The sequence below is a fragment of the Lagopus muta genome, chromosome 2 (assembly GCF_023343835.1).
Source record: "Lagopus muta isolate bLagMut1 chromosome 2, bLagMut1 primary, whole genome shotgun sequence".
Classification (NCBI taxonomy): Eukaryota; Metazoa; Chordata; class Aves; order Galliformes; family Phasianidae; genus Lagopus; species Lagopus muta.
This window is the reverse complement of record NC_064434.1, coordinates 83,451,622-83,473,296: the sequence shown is the minus strand read 5'-3', so window position 1 is coordinate 83,473,296 and position 21,675 is coordinate 83,451,622. Positions and strand designations below refer to the sequence as shown.

Here is a 21,675-nt window from a genome sequence, read left to right as displayed (position 1 = left end):
ACACGGTCTCTGTAGGGCTGTGGGGTCTGCCCAGACCCCTGGAGAAGACTAGTGCCCTGATAAGGTGATTATATCTGCAAAACAGTAACATGGGAAAATTATTTGGGTAACAAAAAAGTTCAAGAATGCCCCAGTGTGATGGCACAGCATGGGCTGAAAACAAGCCTGGAGCAGAGCAGCAGATCAAAGAAAAGATTTGAGCTCTCCCAGCAGTTTGCTATCTCAGATGATCTTCTTCTATGACATTAATTTCCTTGGGCAAAAGATTAAGCACTTTTGACCGAATTATAGTGATTTTAGTTTCTGCTGTCCTTGCATATTACTGCAATTATCTGTACAGTCTCTTAGCTGCCCTGCTGCCATCCGAGAGCCCAAAAGGTTAATAATGGTTCAACGGAAAATTGCTAGGTCTGTTAAGTGTGGGAGGTATGTCAGTAGCCCATAGAATGAGCACCTCTTACGTTTATATGGAATTAAAATCATAATGTGCGCAAACAACGTCTGGTCACCACTTAGCAGGGGCATTTTGTGGTAATTTTTAGATGAAACTTCTGCTGTTTTTTTTTTTTCCACAGGGTAAATTCACTTCCTCTAGCAGTCCAGTTAATGGGCAAGGGAGCATCTTAAAGGTTATGTGCTGCATTACTGAAGAAAGATGTGTCTAAACTGTGGACAAGGTGTGATTAAACCAAGACAACATTCAGACATCCTAGCTACCTCCTGGGCTAAATGGGTAAAGCAAGGAATTTTAATTCCAAAAGCAGAGATTGAGCAAAGGAAGGCTTTATTAATTTTTCTCATGCTGTAATGTATATCCTTTCTTAGATTGCACCCCTTGAAAGCAGTACCACAGCCTGCATTAATGCTAGAAGCAGCTCTGTCAGATCTTAGTTGAGGGCCCTGTGTTAGTATAGCAAGCAAGTGTTGTGTGAATCTTGTTTTTGTTTGGCCCCAGCACATGAAGGGTGGCCCAGCTGTGCTGTCTAGAGGCCCTCAGCCCCTGGAGATGCTCTGACACTCACCAGGGTTTCAAAGCTCTGTTAATTGACACTCTAAACCAATTGAATTTAACAAGAGTCTTTCCACTGACATCATGGCTGTGATTTATACCCTTAATACATAACGCATTGTTTTGAATGTGAGACTTAATGCCTTCATCAAGCCTGCAGCTTTCCAAGTCAAGTATGAATAAACAGAGAGAGAGGAGGGGGAAAAAAAAAAAACACAAACCACAAGACAAGTTTAAGAGATTTCTGAGTATTCGTTAGAGGCAGATCTTGACTAATGCCAGGAAGCAGCGGGAAAGGGTGTCCTTTGTCTTGGAAATGGGAGTCCACAAGTCTCCTGCAGCCAGAACACCACCTCGCTGTGTTAGCTTCTGCCCAAAGAGGAACCTGAGCCTTGTGTGCAACACTTGGACCAGTGAGAAGGTTAACGGACTCGCCTTCGCTGTCAGAAACCTTGCCTGCTTACGTTAATTAAATCTGTCAGCCCCTCTATTTTCCATCTATTTTTAGTCTGGTTTTCTAGGGAACTGAGGCTTATGCAGTCACAGTGGCTGTCTGTCCATCTGTTGGTTCCCCCTGCTACTCCCTATAACTTTCAAACTGTCAGCGAATTTCAGCCAATCTGGAAGGACGAAGAGGCATCTCAGAGACGTTATGATGCTTATGAATTTCATGAGGACTGCTGGAAATTTGACAAAGACTTGATTAATGTCCCCTCAAGGCAAAGCTATGATCACTCAGCCATTGCCCTTTCTGTTTGTCCCAACTAGGCGATGTACAGCAACCATCTGCCCCATTGACATGTGAGTGGCTTTAAAACCAGCTACAGCATGTGCAGCCTCTTGCTCACCCCAAAGCAGTGGGAAAGCAAAGGTTCTGTGGGAGATGTGACTGGGGACTTGCAAGGGATGTGACGAACTGTAGGGTGTCAAATGGAAAATACAAACAAGTTAGAGCACTGTGGTGATGGTGGCAGCAAAAGAGGGATTTAGGAAGTACTGCACTCAGTTTTTCTGGGATGCAGTTGTTTAAAGGAGCGGCAAACACTGAAAAAACTGGGAATGTTGTGACAAGGACTGAGAGGTGTGCTGTGATCCTGAAGTTGAAGGGAAAAGATACTGTGAAAAACATAAGTTAAGGTCAGCTGTAGTATGAGGGGCATGGAAGCAATCGTTTGGACACTGAGAAATGTTATCTCAGCTGCTCATAGAACAGCTCACTTTATCAAGCACTTTTTTTGGCAAGGTTAGAACAGGGAATGATTGAACTTATTCAGAAAATATGTTCTCGTGATTTCTTTTGGGCTTTGCGATTATGCTGATAGAGATAGCAGCTCTTTTTCATGATACATTATGGTCAGAAAACATACTTATCTCCTGTGTTACTTGCAGCACCCATTAGATTTCTTTGATTCCAGGAGTTGGTTTTTCTTAAAAGGATGATTGTTTTGCCCACGCCACTGAGACAGAGCTGCACTGATTAATAGAGGCTTTATGAGTGTTCTTTGTTCTGTGTGAGGAGGAGCCTTCTTTACAGCTATGTGAAAGCTTACACTCACTTGGATGGCAGTCAACATGCCTTGGTAGATGAAGCATTGGTCGTCTGTGTATCATTAAGAAGCTCGAAGAGTCAATTCAGTCCAGACAGTAAACAATGAATTGCTGACCCTTTCAGCTCTGCTGGGGCTAAAAAATACCAGTGCACACATCTGAGCCCTATCAGTGGAAGCACACAAGGATTAGATTATTTTGGTAATGGTTGCATTTTTATTGTGAATAATCTGATGGGAGCCTGATGGTGTCCAACACATCCATTCTTGCCTTGTGACTCTTTTACCGTCTGAAATGTTGTTAGTTTTAATGACATAATTATCCTTTATATATTCAGTTAAATGTGTGGGTTGGATTTTTTTTTTTTTGGTTCTTTTTTCTTTTTTTTTCTGAGTTATAATTAGTTTCCCTGAGAGGCAGCAGCTTTAATGCTTGGGTAGTTTTCTGAGAAGCTGGGACCGAAAGAAGCTTTTGGGAAACGACAATTCTAGGTCCATGTTTTTTTATTTGGTATGCTTTATTTCAGTCTTTGTCTGAGCTGAATGTTCTTGTTGACTGACAGAAGATGCATTGATTCAGTGAAATTAAGCAATTTCAGGCCTGCCTCCCAAACAAACACATACAAAGAACTTGTATATTGACTAAAAGTAAAGTTATTTTCTAAATTTTACTTACATGGAAAAAACATACTTAAATGGAAAAAATGAGCACTCCATCCCCCTGTCCCCAGGGCACTAATTGGCCCTGATCTGAATTTTTTTTTGTTGAACTTTACTGGGAGTTTATCTCAACAGAAAATTTTGTAATAGATGTGTGTGCTGTGCAAGAGAACAGTATGCTACAAAGCAAGAACAGTATAGGTTATTCATTATCAAGGTAATTCTAATAAGATGAGAGTACTTAGTGTATCTTGAAAAAATATAAAGGGAGGCCTGAGGGAAACGGTTATTGGCTTGTAAATTACTATGTTGTCTTCTCCTGTTTTCCTTGCTCCATGGTCAGCCTAAGGCAGCCCATGCCTGACTCTAATACTGCTGCGCCCTCACAGATGTAAAAGGGCTGTGTAGTGGGCTTATATGTGTTATTCATGAAAGCTTGTCACAAATCACACAAGTAATTGTCTTAAGAAGCTTAATACATGTAGTTATGTACTGATTATGTTATGTTGGTATTATGCCATTGTTAGGAAACAACAAAAAACGTTCTTTCATGTGCTTTACAGAGGGCTTGTGGTGGAAATGCACAGAGATAGAGAGAAATTGTGATTTTGCCTGTAGGTTATGGCATCATTCTGAAGCCAAAAACAAACCAAAACAACCAACAACTGAGAAAATAGTTTGGAGAGCATATGAAAAGTCTTGTATGATCTGCCTGTGTGGGAAGTTTCATTGTTATTATGAGGTGGTGATGGTGGTATCACGTTTCCTCCACACCCCCTTACACTGCATACTGGGGAACATCTTCCTCAGAATAAGGGGAAAAGGAACCATCGCTTTTTTGGAATTACTTTGCCCATCCAGTTTCTCCCAATATCAAGCTATACCAGGGCAGAAGATCCAGGCTTTCATCACTTCTGTGAGACCTGGAGCAACTGGTTTCTCTCCATGAAAACCCATAGCAGGTAGAAATGGAAAGGTCCTGGCTGGTCCCTTAGTCTCTCCTCTCTCCCTTTTTACAGTACTTTTGAGAATGATGTGTCCGAGCTAGATTTGCCTCTGTTGCAAAGTATTTCCAATCCTCTAGTTTAGATGGAAAGCTGTTCCCAGCTGGAAAAGCTCATTTACTGGCACAGTCAGAGTTATAATTGGTTTGTATAGATCTAGTGCAGCGAAAAAGAAGAAGGAAAAAAAAAAGAGGGAAAGAGAAGAAAATTCCTTTGCCATTCCATACTTGTTGTTTGTGAAGTTGTGTAAGTTGTCAGTAAAGTGTGCTCTTGAACAATCAGGAGCGCTGTGGCCCCAAAAGACCGTTGGTGGGAGTGAGGAGACACAAGGTCTGTGGCTCTGGCTTGGCCAAAATGTGCTACATAGTTTTCATTTTCTGCATGCATGATTAAAATTAAGGACCAAAAAAAAATCTTGGCTCCAGCAGTGGGAACCACACAGATGTGAACTGGGAGGAAAGCTGATTTTTTTTTGTTGCTATGTCACAGTTTCCTGTGACCAGAGTTTTTTGCAGCACAGGCAAAGATATGAGTTATCTTTTTTATAAGTAATGGGAAAAAGTACAATATCCAGGATCTCACAGTGTTCTTTCTGTGCCTTATTTTGGGTGGATCTAATAGTTTCCAGAGCTCCAAACCCATTGGAGATTTTCTCCCCTGATTTGACATTGATCTGATGATCTGAAAGGTCTTTTCCCACCTTGTGATTCTGTGCAGTGTTTTCTCAAACTGCCCCGTGCAGTCCTTCCTAAAGCCATAAGGCACACACACACACACACACAGTAAGCCCTGTGTGCTGTGTGGAAGAATACATGAATGAACCGTGTATGTATTTAAATGCTCCATGTGGTCATGAGATTCACATATCATGGAATCATCATAGAATCTCAAATTGGATTAGGTTGGAAGGCACCATAAAGCTCGTTTAGTTCCAACCTCCCACCGTGGTCAGGGTTCACACTCACTAGATATTCTGTCTTCTCTTGTCAGGGGCCTTATGGATGTGTGCACATTGCCAGGTGATGGGATCAAACATATATTAGAGATGCACATTTCCTGAGGAGGAAAGCAGGCAGCCGGGCAAGGACATTACATGTTCCTCAGCCCTGCAGCTCTCTGCCAAGGGATGGAGAAAGTTGTTGGCTGAAGACGCAGGCACTTCTCATGGTGCCTCAATGCAAGGCTACTGGGGTGAATAGAGTGTCACTTCCAAGGAGCTACATTCGCATTCTGATTTTGGTTACAGAGGGGATTATATATAAAGGGTTTTTAATCCCTTTGGAAGCCTTCCAGTCCCTGGGGATATCACTGCTTAATCTTGCCACAATCCAGCACAGGGTCATTCTTTCTCAGAATAGAGCTTGTTCAGGGACTTTTGTGGGGTTTTGTTTGCTTGCTTGCTTTTCAAGTGAGACTGTTTTCCAGTTTAATTTGGAACTGCTTGTGAAAAGTGTGTGCTTTCAGAAGGCTGTTGAGAGATTTTTGCCCAGCATCAGAAAATGCAGCACAGATAAGGAGCCAGGTGTGCAATGAGGAATGGGAAGCAGGAGGGACCCAAACTAGAGTTGTCATAAGACTTTCAGAAGAATTTCCAAATTAAAATATTTTGCTTTTTATGTGTGTATCACACATTTCTTAGAAGAAGGAGGGAGGAAAGTGTTTGGCAGCATGGGCCCTTTTGACTGTCTCCCACACTGAGAGGCTTGATTACTCCCTGAAAAAGGAATTCACCCAGTATATAAGGAATGACACATGCATCAACCCTGCATGGACCGTTACATTTCAGCTACAGACTGAGCAGTCCCACACTTTTGATACAATGGGAACCTATTGAGTTAAGCTCCAGTAGCAGCACTGGATTGCATGTTACTGGCTTGTTAGGATGATCTGTCTAAAGCTGTAGGCAAGGGATACATTTTCTAAACAAGTCTGGGGTGTTAGAATGATACCAGCAATAACAATCTGTAAATTACGATGAGGTTCATTGAGTGAGCAGTGTGTTATCTCTCTGAATATTTAAATTTTTGCACATTTTGGCAATTTCTTTAAAGAAAGCAAGAAGTGGACTGTCAGCACTGATTTTAGTTTTGCAGTGTTATGGCCTTCTATATATAATGGACACAAAAGAGGTCTTGAAGGTAGCGTGTCTTGTCAGTGAGTTGAAAATCCACTCGTACCTTCAGTGTTTGCTTTGATTTAAATGTTTGTTATAGTTAATGAAAGATAGCCCAAGAAAGAAGGAGCAAGTTTCCCAGGTTTCATCAGTTTATTACTTCATATTTGCTGAAAAAAAGAAGCATTTTATATGAATGATTGTGAAGCTCTATGGATAGCAAAGTGGGTCGTGGTCTGTCACTAAGAGGATTTCACTTCTAGTACTCTTGGATATTAATGTGGAGAGTCTGGCCTGTCTTATTACAGAGCTCTGACCAAGTTTCCAATTGCAGAACTGCCCAAGGTTCCCAGTGTCACTGCAAATAAAAACCAGGCATGCTCAAGTCACTTAATAAGCACTATACGCTTCTTTTATTTAGTTCTCAATGTATTTCTCTGGGCAACATTCAAACTCTCCAGCGCCTGCTAATTAGTTTGTTTTCTTATTGAGATTTGGATTGGCACTAAGGCCCAAAAGGGAAGAATCTAGCTGTCAAAATGTGAATGTCTGTAACGAGTGTAAGGTGTGGATGGAAACCACATAGTTGTCACACAGCAGCTATGACATAAAAGATGCTATTGCTCCTGTACCGTTTACCATAAGAGTGAGAGATATTTTTGGAGGGCAGAAGATGTGATTATGGGAGACAGCTAAATGGAAGCTGTCATTGTATGCTTCATGCACTGAAATGGAATAATGTGCAGGAGAAAGGATGTTAGAAATATTTTAATAAATATCAAGTACGTGGATGAATAACAAAAATATCTCAGCATTAGTTAAACATGGCTGGCTAGGCTGTGCAGCATTGCTCAGCTGGGGGAGCACAGGATTCAAAGTGGGCGGCAGGGCTTTTCCACCTAGCCCCAAAACCTGCTTTCTCTGAAATCTTGGCAAGTCATATTTTCCTCTGATTTCATGCCCTTTGGACCAGGTGTGATCAAGGTATGACAGCAATGTGATCAACAGCATTTCTAAAATGCTGTCATTGTCTGACATAACTCATAGACCAGTGTCAGATATTGTTTTTAAGTTATGATAGGATCGTGGATAGCTATTAAATCAGGGATGATAATCAGTTGCCACTGGTTTCATGCTCCAGGCCCTTTGCAGGGATGGCAGACTTTGCAGCCCATGTAGAGACCAGGCTTTTCTTCCTGTGCCTGAGACTTGACCTGACTGCAGTAGTCCCACTTCTCCCCACACAGCAGTCTTCTGCCCATGCTCTCAGCCTAGAGAAAGGCTCCCGCAGGCAGCCTGAAATACTCTGGTAACAAACTTTGGGGTAATCTCTCCACACTAAATTAGTTTTAATGCAGTTTGATGACCATGAACAGTAATTCTAACATCTAGCATCTTTGTGCACACCAGCACTGCACCAATGGGTGCCTTCATTCTCCCTGCAGTGAGTACACACGGTGAGCTCCACCCAGCTGCTCTTGCAACATCTTAATCTTGCTGTGACATGGCAGGGACTCAACCAAGTCTTCTGGAGTGCCCTTGAAAATTTTCAAGAGAAGTAAGTAAATCTATGCTTTAAATATGTTACATCACTGAAATTGCCTTGCATGATGAAGGAAGAGAAGGAGTGTGCAAATGACTAGTAGATGGTGAAGGACAGAGAAGAGGAGGCTGATGTACAGCTCATTCAGCCCCCGTGAGTCCCCTGGTTGTGAAGGGCTGTGCTCCTTGTCAAGTTGAGGCACAGAAACCTACACCTTAAGCCTCCCTGTAGCCAACAGAGTTCCAGGGAGGTGGTGACAGTCATGCGCGTGACAGACTTTTGCAGTCCCCCTTGTGTAAGCACAGAAATACCGTGCTATTATCTCTAGGCCTGCACTGGAAATACAGCAACAGCCCTTTGCCGGGATGCAGTGGGAGGTGTGGGGGCTGCCTCCTGCTCCTTTTTAGCAAGAGAACATCTCTACAGCTCCCCGTACCACCTTCTGCAAAATGACAACCAGCATATGACTTGGGTTTGAAATCCTTGCAGCTGATGGAAAAACAATTAAGATCTCATTAAAATTCTATGTAGGGAGCCAAGAAAAGGAAGATAATGTCAGAGGAAAGGTGATACGTAGGACAGTATGGAGAATTCTCTTAAGTTAAGCCTGTCATTAGACAGGAACACAGAAGGTGATAATTGTACAGTGCATTTCATTCAACCCACAAAGAATAATTAACACTTTCCCTTCTGTCTCTCCTTTCATTGAAATGAATGGATTCAGTACATATGCTCTCATCTTAAGGCAGGAGATGTCATAGTCTGACTTTGTATGTGCAGTGGAATTTTACTGCTGGGTTTCTTCACCTGTTTAGTCATGTGAGGCTCTGCTAATTTCATTAATCTCTTTGTGGCTGTTGCTCTTACAGAAATTATTGACTCAAGATGAAGAAGAATTGGAACAAGATTGCACTTGCTTCCGGGTAAGCACAAAGCTTACACACTGCCCTGACTAAGGAAGGACTCGCCAGAGAGAGCTCCTACCCTGGAAGTGCTGGTGGGGATGGAGCACAATGCAAACAGGCACTGCTTCATCCCGTGCAGGCTGTCAGCAGTCTGGCAGGGTGCTGAGGATTTTTCCTTAAGATCTATTTTCAGGCTGACCCAGCTGTTGACCGAGAAACCAAAGCTCTTGCAATGGGTGGATCACTGACCTGCATTGCTGCCCTGACCACCATGAGCCCTGAGCGATGTTATTGTGGCAGCTGTCTTGCAAAGCAGATCTTAGCCTTGCCAGGCTTGCAGATGGCTTCCTGACCTCCCACACTCCTCATGAAATTTAACTAGAGATGATAGTCTTCACTTCCTTTTAAACTGGAGTGAGATATCACTGCACGTTACAATGCAGCTGATGTTCTCCGCTCTATTGGTGACTACACTTCAGAGCTGGAATGAAGGGATTCACATCCATTGCAGCTTTTCTACTTCGCAGAAATCAATAATTAAGATTAAATCAGATTAATTAGCTAAAAATTACAAAGAGCTCTGATATTCCTGTCAGAAAATGCTATATCTGAATATAACAATAGTGTCACTTTACATCCTCTGATTCTTTTGCAGGAGTCCCTATAAGAGAAACTGTGCATGCACATGCTATTTACTGAAGTTCTTCATTCAAATTCATATCAAAGACAGCCCAAACAAATACTTTAATCCCTCTCCCTTAGTCTAAGTATCTTCAAAGTTTTGAGAAGCTTGCCTTAGGATGCTTGATGCTTATACACAGTGTGAGTAGATGGCTGGCTGAGGCTCCCTGGAGCTGCAGTGCAAATGAGGGATCTGCACAGTGACACAACCACCTGTGTCCTTTGACTCTCTGTGTGCAGTGCACCAGTGTGGCTAAAGGGTGTCCTTTCACCCCGTGGTAGCTGTGCTTCTTTTTCGAACTCTGGGCATACAAGAATAGGCAGTTGCAGAATATCAGCTTATTTTCAGGTCTGTAGACACCTGCATTTAAACAGCATGTGGGCTCTGAAAGTGCCAAGCCTAGTTCCTTCCAAGTGTTTGCATGAGCTCTTGAGGGAAAGGGGTAACATGCTGTCCCATCTCTTTGTCCTTTGACACAACTTGAGGCAGCAACATCCCATCTTCAGTCCTGATATTTTCACCAAGGTGACGGCATTCTTGGCTGCCAGGGACTAGGGGATGTCTGCATACCGACATCTCCTCTGGCATCTACAGTCCTTGGTTCCTCTGTCAGCCACATGACTGGGCTGTCTGTGCTATACTGTTTCTGTGTGCCCTCTCCTGACCGAATTGCGCCTGGTCCAAGTTGGCACACAGGTAGTTTCTGACTGAAACTGGGTTCAAGGAAGAAAGGATAGAGTTCAGCAGGCTAAATGGGGATATGTCAAACATGGTCTCTCTCATTTCTTAAAGCACTGAGGCTATTCCTGTGCTAAGCATGACCAGCTATAGTTGAGGTCACTTACAAAGGTCTTTGGGCTGTTCTACCCGTGGATGTGTAGCCATTACTCTGACTTAGCCCAATTTATATTTTCATTTATAGACTTCATCACCCATCTGTGATTCTTACATTCATCTGACTTACACCAGAAAGCTAAAACGTAACCAAATGCAATAATCAGGCAGGGAGAAAAAGGGAAGGAGGTTCATTTGGTGCTTTGCTGATGTGGATATGGTTGCTGATGATGTAAGAATTGATATGCTGGTTTGCCCAGAGGGACAGGAGATCATCAGCTTCCAAAATTTCAGAAATGTCACTGAATTTGCATGCCTAACAGAAAAAGAATTCTCATGCTGGGCACCCAAATGTAGAGGCTACTTTTAAACCTTGTTTTGTTTTTCCTGGTTGGAATGGAAGAAACATTTCTAATATGCAGACCATTCTTAACAGGCACATTAACTTGAAATTTAATCATAGTTCTAGCCCCAGATGGTTACCGTGCATCTGCTCCTCCATCTGTGGGAGTCTTTAAGGATACTTGATAGCTGTCCAAATAAGTGCTTAAAAACTGCATCATATAAAGGCAAACTAAGAAGATAGCATCATCCAGAATGATCCCAAAGGCAATGGAAGTTTCAATGGTGTTTGAAGCCCTCAGCAGTGCCCTATGAATTTCACCTGAATGCAGACTGTTTTATGGCATGCACAAAGCATTACTCATAGCAGGTGTACTCTGAAGATATACCTACCTATTTTCATCAGGAAAATGTTGTAAGAAATACACCTCCTGCTGTGTTACAAACAGAAATTTTACTGCTAGGTAACTTGTAAACAAATGTAAGCAAAATACATTTCAGCCACACTATATTTATTATACTGTCTATTATACTTCATCGATACTTTGCATGTAAGTAGTTTGTTTTGTAATTTGGTTTCAGTCCAGCCTGTGATCTTCTCCATATCAGAAGTCCTTGATAAATTGAGAAGAAAGCTGCAAACTATTTACAGTCTCCTCCTGTCCTCCCTGTAATCCCAGGCAAGATAAATATAGAAATCTCTGGGGCCGAGATGTGAGATATATCATTGATGAGCACATGTGGAATAGGCCTCGCTCAAAACATAATTAGATCAACTGTTGAATTAAGAAGGAGATGGAGCTAATTGAAGTCATACTTAGGGGAGTCTTGCTAGGTCCCATTCAGTCTTGTGGAGAGTCCAATAGTGATGCAGTTAGAGGCCATGGGAAGTTTAAGATGATATGAAGCTTGGTCCAAAGCTCAGTGAAGCTGAAGAAAATCTCCCACAGTCTGTGAATATTGCATGTGTTATGGGACTTTCTTTTTTTTGAAGCACAGTTATCTCGAATGCAGAGGCACTGGAATTCCACTAAAACTTAGCCTTATCCTGCATGAGGGTTATGTCAGATAAGAGGGAGGAAGGATGTGCTTTTCTTCTCAAGGTGATTATAATGACAAAGTTGATTTCTAGATTATTTCCCAAAGTCATATCCAAGCAGATAGAGAAGGCAGTAAGTCTGCCTATATTGGGTGGTGAGACAGGAGAAAGGCAGGATGCCATGATGCTGTACTTGCCATGAGCAAGCATAGGAAGAATAGGAGGAGATGGATATGTCTTTTTGCCTCATTCTCACCATCTCTGCTCATGGGAAGAAGGCCATCACAGGCAATTAGAAAAATGCATGTTTTTCACAGATCCTATATGTTCCCTCTTTTTCATAGCAAGTTGTGAGCACAAGGTTTTGCCCTTGAGAGCTTTAATCATGGTTATGCTTTACAACTACATGGATAAAGGCCTTATAGAAACAGTCTGTGAACAGGAATCAGGTGTTTCTCTTCACAGTCACCAGAATCAGTGGTGTTTAGGAACAGTTCTGCCATCACAGAAAATCACTGCTGCAGCCTGCAAAATCCTTCTTTTTCTAAAATGACTCAAAGAAGGTCTGCTAAGCATGTATATGATTTCTGGTAAGAACATATGGCGGAAGTCCATTGAATAATAAGCGAAGTAGCTACATGGAAATCCAAAAGAAATAATATGCCAGCTGGGAATAAATACTTTGGTTTGTTGACACCACTGGGGACAAAATGTTAGGGCAAAATGTGGGCAAGATGTGTAAATAATACTGTGAGCAATACTAGGGGATAAGCATCTGTACTGTATGCTTACATTACTAATGCCATACTCAGCAGTTCTGTATGAAAATTGGTGCTTGTTATTTAACACATTGTTGGGAATGATTTATGATTTGATTCCAACTCCTAAATGAATTGCAATTATTCTGGCAGTTATTAATTGTGTAAATTGATGTGCTGGAGTTTGTCTCATAGTATCCAATCTGTTTTTTATGGCTGCTATTTTATTACACTGTGATTGGTCTAAAATGGGCTATGCTTGCCAATACTAAGCAGTTAAAAACATGTTTCAATATATTCGTTGGCTTAAAAGCAAGAATGGAGGCAACAGTATTTTCATTTATAATTTGAAGGTTTTTCCTCTTCCTAAGAATTTTCTGTTGCTTTCTAATCTGGTTGCTGCAAGTCTGTTATATTGTGTCTAATATAAAAGGAATAATAATAATTTTCTCAATATGTCATAACCATTGGTGATGCGTCTTCTATTTAGGCAAGACTCCAAGGAAGAACAGTGCTTCCCAGAGAGCGGGAGAAGCATCACCAGCACATCATAGCACTGCTATGAGCATTTTCATCTAATAGGGGTGGGGGAAAGGAAGATCTTGTCCTTTGCTAACACTGTAACCTCCTGTTTTGAATCTCTTTCTCTGGAAGGGATGTCTGCTCTAGGGAGGATAGCAGTCAGATCCAGAATCAGAAAGCCATAGGAAATAGGGTATTACTAGTCTGCCTTCAGCTAAGTGAGAAGAATAGAACTAGCTGCCCAATTTAAGGCCACTCACCCCCTGAAAGAGCATTTGATCTTTGAGATGTTAGCTAATCTCTGAGGAGGAGAAATTTTTTAAGCAAGGAATGTAAAAGCCAGTCAGAGCTTTTCTAATTGTCATAGCAGTGACAATCTAGAGCTGGTAAGAGAAATAGGAGGAAGAAAGCTGCCTGGTTTTAAAGTGGAGCTGGAGCAGATAATCACATTTTTTTCTGGACACTCATTTTTTTTCATGCTCATGATAAAGCATGGAATCTACACCTTGTTCACATGGCTATTTGAAGTTCACCCAGAATGCCACAAGGCCAAGTGGCCACCTGGCTGTGCTGCTTGATGATCCTTAGCAATAGCTTCATGATGACCAGTGGATACTCTTTGAGATCGGTGGGTTGGGCCTCCTGCACAGAGTCCTTCCAAGGGCAGGCTCACTATGAGGCATGGCAAGCTGCTGGAACTTTGTACAGTTTTCAGCTATCCTCCTTGAGCTTGTGGTGACAGTGTTTGGCAGAAAGAATTACCCGTGTTTCATCTTGCAAGAATCTTGGCCTTTCCAGAGGGTTCTGGCGTTTTCTATGTGGGCTCAGACTGAACTGAGGCTGAGTCAGCTTGAGCTGAGACTGTGGTTGTCCGATGCTGGAGATCATCATCTTCAAAGCACCTTAGGATGTACTGACCAAGTATGTGATCCTCAGTCCTTTGTGAGCTTCTCAGAGGTTGCTAATGGTGAACTGATGCTTTAGGTCTTGCTGGTTTCCAAGTACTTTTCCAATCTAAGATCTCTGAATTCTGTGTGTTCAGCAAAGCAAATAAATGGCCTTAGGCTCCACTGCAATATGAAAAACTTCAGACTAAGCTTCTGTAATGCTGTGTGAGCTTTGCTTTACTCCTGTGCCTCTACCCCGCTCCTCAGCCAAAATTTATGTGAGGAACAGGACCCTGATGTCAGCATAGAGTGCCTTGTGATTATTTTATGACTTGGGTGAACTATTGCTTTGACTATGAAGCCTCATAGGTTTGATCTGCCAAGAAAGGAAAACATACTATGCTCTTTCAAAAGGTTGTGGAGTTTCATTACTATCTTCTCTCTGGAGCTGTGTGGAAATGTAGTAAAGTCACTAAAATGCTTTCCAGATCTTCTGTGGCATGGAAACACCTTCAAGACTGTAATGTAGGATTTTTCTTATTGCCAGAATCATTATTAGTTCCGATAATAGTAAGCTAATTGATTACTGTCATCAACTCCTAGCTGCAAGAAATGATAAAGAAACCATGTTTCAACTATTTATCTAATGAAAGGAAAGTATACAAGCCTTTCCATTCTGGGATAAAAGCATCAGTTAGGATAGACCTGAAAACTTCACTGTGGAAAATTCCATGTTCAGATACTGAAAATGTATTAGAAAAATATGAAGGCATTGTATAAAATGTGATGGTTTAAGTGAACCTAACCTTACTGGCTGAGAGATACAGAGTAACCCTGTGAGAAGCAGCTCTTTAGGTAGGTGCTGCTTATCTCTGATGTCTCCATTAGGGCTGATCATGTCATACATGACATTTTGATCTCATAACAAATCACTGTAGTATCTTTTCCTCTTGGGACATACAAATCTCACCCTACTAGCTTCACCATAGAAAAAAAGTCCTGATACAAACAAATTCTCCAATGGGTACATCTATAACTGATCAAAACTGGAGTGTCAGTAAGCAGAACACTGAGAATGTTCTGTCGCTCTTTCATATTGCAAGGCATGCTTTAGTTTCCTTTCATTTATATGCCTTTTTTATAAGGACAGGAAATGGGTAGGAGTCTCATATTTTGTTGAAAGACAACAAGACGTGAGAATATTTATACCTTGTTGATCTGTTCTGGTGAAGAATAGCATTTCAGTCTTTTACTCCTTTGCCTTGAGCCAAGGCAGGCTCATGAAAGGAACATTGGCATTGCAGAAATAATTCCCACTGGCACAAACTGTCTAGGAAACAGGCTGAGGAACCGCTAACAGAGAAAATAAAAGACAAAAGAGTGAATTTGAAATGTCTGGAGGAGAGAACGGAAATATGCCTTCTGCTGAAGGCTTAATCAAGTTTGGCCTGGGCTTTCTGTCTCATGGAAATTTGGATCCCGCTACTCAAGCTTCCAGAAAAGCTTGCCTAGTTGTAGGGCACTGTTGATTTCCTGGCTTGTTTAAAAAAAAAATGAAGGCTCGGTTTGAGGGTTGAACTCAGATGGTAGAACTTCTGCAATTGAGGTAGTGAAGTGAGAGTGGCTACAGGGGGGGATGAGGGAAGACTGCAAATCATGAAGGAGAATGGTAACAAGTTGAAGCTTGATCATCCTGACTGAACGTTTTGGAGATGCGGTCGTTTGAGGATAGAGAATGTGAGGAGACTGATGGTGAATGGGCTGCTGGAAGAACAAGCCCACATACAAAGATGGAGCCAGATTCTTCTGGGATGAGCACAGTGACAGGGCAAGAAGTAACATGCACAGGTTTCAATGTTAAAGATTCTCATCAGTTATTAGGATGTTTTTGCTGAGGATTGGTCAGCATGGAACTCTGACTCATGACTCAGCTGTATGACTGAAGAATTCAGCGTGTTTTGTGACAGTATGTCAAATTTTACAGGGACTTGGCAGCTGCAAAATTTTCATTTCTTCAAGATAGAAATGACTTGCTAACTCATATAAATAAATGCTAGTATACTTATCTTCTCCAGCACTGGCATTTGATCCCTTTGACACTTTCATGATGCTTTGGACCTGGGCAGGAGGTTGATTCTCTTGAAAACTGCTTTTTCATGCCAGCACTGACCCAGACTTCCAAAGCCTCCTGCTCCCTAGCTGAGCCTTAGCCTGCAGGGCAAAAGCTTCAAGCAAATGGCAGCCAAGTGGATCAAAGCAGCTGCTCAGAGCTACAGCCTGCTCTTGAGGGTTGCTCTGGGGACACAGTTGCCTGTTGCTTCTTCTTTGCAATGGTAGGTTCTGAGCTGTAGTGGAGGAACTGCTGGATTGCTGCTTGTATCAGTATTCTCTGGAAAAAGAATATCTCTGGTACTTATCTGCTTTGTGTGGGGACATGGTCACAGATGTCTACAGTTGATACTACATTATGACTGGGACTCTGATGTGTTACACAGCATTACAAAGTTGAGAGTAACGTCTTCAAAAGTTAGGTTCAGCTGTTGATGTGTTTTGTTACCAATGGAATGTATATGCAATGGCTTCCTTTAACTAAAGAATAAAAAGTAGACCTCTCATTAGCTAGATGGACAAATGCCAATAGCAAAGTGCAGATGTACTTTTATCTGGACAAAAGCCTGTATTTCAGGGTATTCAAAATACAGAATTATATCTTTCCTTTTCGTCTCCATAGTGTAGAAGGGAGTTTGGAGGTAATAACAATAGCATCTCAGATTGCTGCAGCAGCTGCTTGTATGTTTGTGCCCCAAAATCACATTGTTTTTTTTTGTTTGTTTGTTTGTTTGTTTTGTTGCTTTTTGGGGGTTTTTTGGTTTTTGTTTGTTTTTTGGGTTTTTTTTTCTTGGTCTTGGCATGAACAAGTGCACGTTTGTGCAATGTTTGCAGACTGTTTGATTACTCCTGCCGTGCATAGCCTGGCAGACACATGGTGTTTCCTAAATGAATTGCCATTTCTTCCCAGCTTATGAGTGAAAGGCTAAACATTAAGCAGAGACTAACAAGATTCCAGTTCTGAAGCACATTGTAATTCTCAGCAGTTTGTGTTCTGCCATATATCCAACACCGTCTCTTAGGGGAAAAAGCAATATAATTAACATGGGGTAGATTTGGTTCAGTGTACTCCTATTCCATTACAGTGTCAATATATTTGTGATTTTCATAGTATTGTGTACACTTTCCTTTTTTTTTTTTTTTTAATTTGTGTTGTTTCAAAAAGGCACCATTTTAGATGTTACATTTTCAGAAGCCATTGGATTTTGGCTATTTTGGATACATGGGGCAGAGGGAGGAGACGTTAAGAACTGAAAATTATAAACATGATTTTTTTTCCATTACCAGCAGGAACATCCTCATCTGAGTCCCATTAGAGAGGTAACTGCCTTCATTAGTAAAATAAACCGATATATAATCACAACCAGTCTAAATGCTCGGACTGAACGACCTAATTTAGAAACTTATCTGTGAGTAGTGAGGCCTTTCTTGTATTATCTGAGTAAACAGAACAGATGCAGATGTTTGCCAGTGGTTCTGAGTCTCACAAATTGTTTCTACAGGCTGGCTTAAATATGCCTTATAAATTCACCAGTCTTCACTTATTGTACTTAAGCTTCAAAGCAAGCATGAAGGTTAGAAATGCAATGTTAATACTTACAGATCCAGCTGCTGTAACCCAGACCACTCAAGCAAGAAGAATGACTCAGAAAGAGAAACAAGAGTAGCACATAAAACACCCCTTTTCCTAATAATTTTCCACTGGCTTTAGCCAATCCTGTCTTCCTTCAGTGTCTGAGACATGGTGAAGACAATCATCTTGCTATCATTGCAGAGGTGTTTTCAGTCTCTTACAGATCTAACTATCTAACCAAGGAACACCAAGGCTGCTGCAGTTCTCTCCGAGTCCGTGCTTGTCCCGTGAGCAGTTGAGAATTAATTCAATTTTTCCAGTTGCCTTTTTATTAGTTTAATTAATTTTCCTCTTCTTTCCATCATCAAACACACTTTCCCAGATGACAGAGAGGTTCTGTGCTGGAGGAAGTAATTTCTTCTCCGTCAAAAAAGGTTTTAAATCCACATTTTCTGAGTGCCGGGTGATTTAGAGGTCCTTGATATTTCAAGTGTTGAGATGGAAACATTGTAAAGTGACAGAAAATATTGTGAACTTATCCTCTGATCCCTGATGCTACTTATTTGAGGTGTCCTGAATTGCCATAGAAGATCACCAATCATTTTTGGCCCAGACCTTATCTCAGACATTCAAAAATCTTGTTCCCAAACTTCTGCTTCTTCCCCACTCAGAAGACTGGCTGAAAGGTGTCAGCTATGAGTTTTAAAACAAACAAACAAATAGTTGGATCTTTAAAACTCCCTGTTCTCTGAGTTTCATGATTCATGTTTTCCAGTGTAATCCCATAGAAATCTGATTGTTCTTGGCTTTTGGATAGAGAAGACCTCCTGCCTGCCTGCCTTCTTGCCTGTCTAATCCACAGGCTAAGGAGATAAAACATTGCACAACTGAAGGAGCTTTCCCGAGTGGGATATATCTACATTAATTCAGCCCAGGCCTGAGCTCGCCTTTACTTTCTACAACCATCCTAAAACCAACAAGCTGCTATAGAAGCAGTTCTGCAGATCTCATTCAGTCTCCTTTCTGTTTCCTTCCTGAACAGCATCTCCTGTGATCACACATGACTGCATTGTGCCCGGCTGCTGCTGCTGTGCCCAGCCATTCCGCAGGCTCCATCATCTCCTTGATATCCCTTGATATTGGAAGGGACTGGGGGAGAAAAGGCCATGCTTCATGTGGGAGGTACGTATCATGTACCATAAGCTCTCCTGCTTAATGTTACCCGTACATTTCCACACTTTAGATTTGCTACTTACTCTTGTTAGAAGCTGAGGGTGTTAGCACAATCTTCCTCTCTCTCCAGACCCGAGCACCCAAAGGTGCAGTGACTTTTTACCAAGTGTGAATATGAAAAACCCTCTCAACCCTCTCACAGGACCCACAGACATCCCAGTATCCCCAGTCAGTACTGCCAATTTCCTGCAGACTGCAAACAGCTATAGACAGGATTCCAAACGGTTAATTTCAAATAGCTCCTTGTCTCTCATCTCTGCACAAATTCCTGTCATGTTGCATTACATGTAAACAACTCAGAAACTTAATGGCATGCCTTTCAGTCAAAAACTGGTATGGTTTTTCCATCTGAGCAGGTAAATTGCAGTTAGTAGCAATATAGAACGATGCAATCTGATTAGGGTTTCAATTGTTTTTCAGAATAAAATATTTTATGTGAAAGTAAAGCCAAAATTCCTCCTGGCACAACATTGACTTCTGTGCAAAAATAAAAGACTCATGTAAAATCCATAATACATTATTTTTAGTGTGTTGTTACAGTAACTAACTTTGATAACTTACTGTAAAATAGGTGTCAGATTCCAGTCCCTATGGAAATGGTGTTGCCAATTAAGTTAGGCAACAGGAATATTTTGCTGTAGAGGAGGCACTTCTGAATGAGTCTTTCATCACCTTGGAATTGGACTTTTGTATTTCCATTTCACGTGGCCCATCTTCTTCCTGAATACATTTAACTTAAAACTTCTTGTCATTCCTTTTAGTTTTATTGCTATGTACTGTAGTGTTGTTCTTCAATTCTGGCTGCAGGCATTGTTCGTATTTGGTAGCAGTTCTGTAGATCCAGACTCAGGAGCTCAGCAGCATAAACCTTGTTAACTACCAGTGGGATTAATGTGAGGAACTCCATGAAACCCCTGAGAATGCATGCTTCGCTGAGCAATATGTCCCTCAAAACTTTAGGATGGGGTTTACCTCTTCCTTTTTTGGTTTCCAATTCCTTTTTCCTCTCCTTTTGAAAGCAAAATTCTATAAAAATTAATTCAAGTGGATAAAAGCACATTCTGGGGGTTTTGTTCTCTTTCTTTCTTTCTTTCTTTCTTTCTTTCTTTCTTTCTTTCTTTCTTTCTTTCTTTCTTTCTTTCTTTCTTTCTTTCTTTCTTTCTTTCTTTCTTTCTTTCTTTCTTTCTTTCTTTCTTTCTTTCTTTCTTTCTTTCTTTCTTTCTTTCTTTCTTTCTTTTTTTTAAGAATGGGGTGCAAAAACTCTCTGTAGCAGACATACTAATGCTTTGGCTTAGTTTCCTCCTTTGAAATGTTTGTGTATTCTTGTCTGTTGCTCTGTCAAAACAAAAACAACTCCAACAATTTTCTTAAGTTGCTGTTTGTTTTTCCAGTTTGCAGAATGCCATGAGCAAGGGTGACCACTGCTCAGAGAGGCCTGAAGTGTTCTATGATGTTTTGAATCCCATGAAACCATACCAGAGGGGATAAATTTTTTGGTGAGTGTGAACTTGCTAGTGTAATTCCATCCTGTCCATGCTGCTGGACTGAAAATGAAGGTCACAAATATTCTATAACAACTGCCAATGTCTGGTTGTTTTGTTATCAGGATTTCAACAGAACTTCATTTTTACAGGACTAGTGCATTTTATGGAATGGGATACATTTTTAATGTAATATTTGCAATATATTTTAGTATTACAATATTGCCTGACAACGATGACCAAAACAAAAATACCATATGGAAAAGCGCCAGCCAATGCACTTTGAACAAAAGCTGTTCATACTGAACAGGGCAGCATGTGGTTGGGTTGTTTTACATATAGATTACATTAAGGCAGTCTGCAAAACTGTAGATGTTTAAAATCCTGATGTAAAAATTAAGAGAGAAAATTACGTTATTGAAACACTGAGACACTGGTTTAATATCTTTAGAAATTCTTTCCTACAGAAGTAAATTCTTTATTCATGTCCATTTCTATAAGACTTCCTGTTTATTTATATGTCCCCTTTGAGTGGGTAGAGGTTTTTAGGGTTTGGTATGAGGGGTTTTGAAAGAAGCTGTTTCCACATCATGCATAACAGCATGGTTGGAAGGACAATTACTGCAAGTTCTTCAATTTTGGGGTGTCTAATCCACAAAGGCAGTAGAAACTGTTATTGCTCCCCATGTGCTTTGTCACTTGAGAATTGGGCTGTTTTTGGATTTTGATTTTTCCAGCCTATCAGCATTAAACTATCATTCCTTTGGCACATACATGGAATTCTGATCTCAAATGGTGTGCTTGCATGTAGTATTTTCTTACTATGAACAACTTCAGATGAAATACTACTAGATTGTTGAATAATTGTATGCAATTGTGGGACCAATTAATTGGGTGACTTTAAATCCTTTGAGTGATGAATATTGAGATTTGATACAGTATGTTCCTCCTATGAGAGTACTCAGCAGTTCTTAAGTCAGAGATTGTTGGGAATATAACAAAGCATCTGACAAAATCAGGTTTTCATATTAAAAAAAAACAAAAACAAAAAAATTCACTCCTCAAAAAGACTTTTTAAGAAGAACATCAGTGTCAGTTGAACATTACTGGTCATGTGTGCAGCTGGATAAAGTAAATTCTTCTCAACTGTGGTACGCAGATCATGAGGGAACTGGTAGTACCAAAAGCAAATGATTTCATTTTCTTTAACTGAGCTTTCTCAAAGCAATGTGAGTTAACAGACTGTGAGGTGACTGCATGTGGAAAAGGAAATAAAATGAAAGCAGATTAGTGGGTTAACTTGGTATGCCCAAGTTTCAGGCCAACACCTTTCGCAAGCAAATAATGAGAAGGGCTCATCTGAAGCAATTACTTCTTTGTCCTCAAAGGAGAAAGTGATAGAACAGAAGGGGAGAAAGGAAGGAAAGAAAGTAA

At 41.0% G+C, this 21,675-nt stretch overlaps 1 long non-coding RNA gene across 2 annotated transcripts in view; it reads left to right on the top strand.

The window, feature by feature from the left end:
* The window catches only part of LOC125688741 (uncharacterized), a 38,598-nt gene that overhangs the window by 14,482 nt on the left and 2,441 nt on the right, over positions 1 to 21,675 (top strand). The window contains exons 4-6 of one of the 2 annotated variants that reach the window (XR_007374859.1): positions 8,746 to 8,799; positions 18,570 to 18,709; positions 20,152 to 20,256. This is a non-coding gene — a long non-coding RNA (uncharacterized LOC125688741). The remainder of the gene's footprint in view (positions 1 to 8,745; positions 8,800 to 18,569; positions 18,710 to 20,151; positions 20,257 to 21,675) is intronic. The other variant, XR_007374860.1, reaches the window with a different exon arrangement.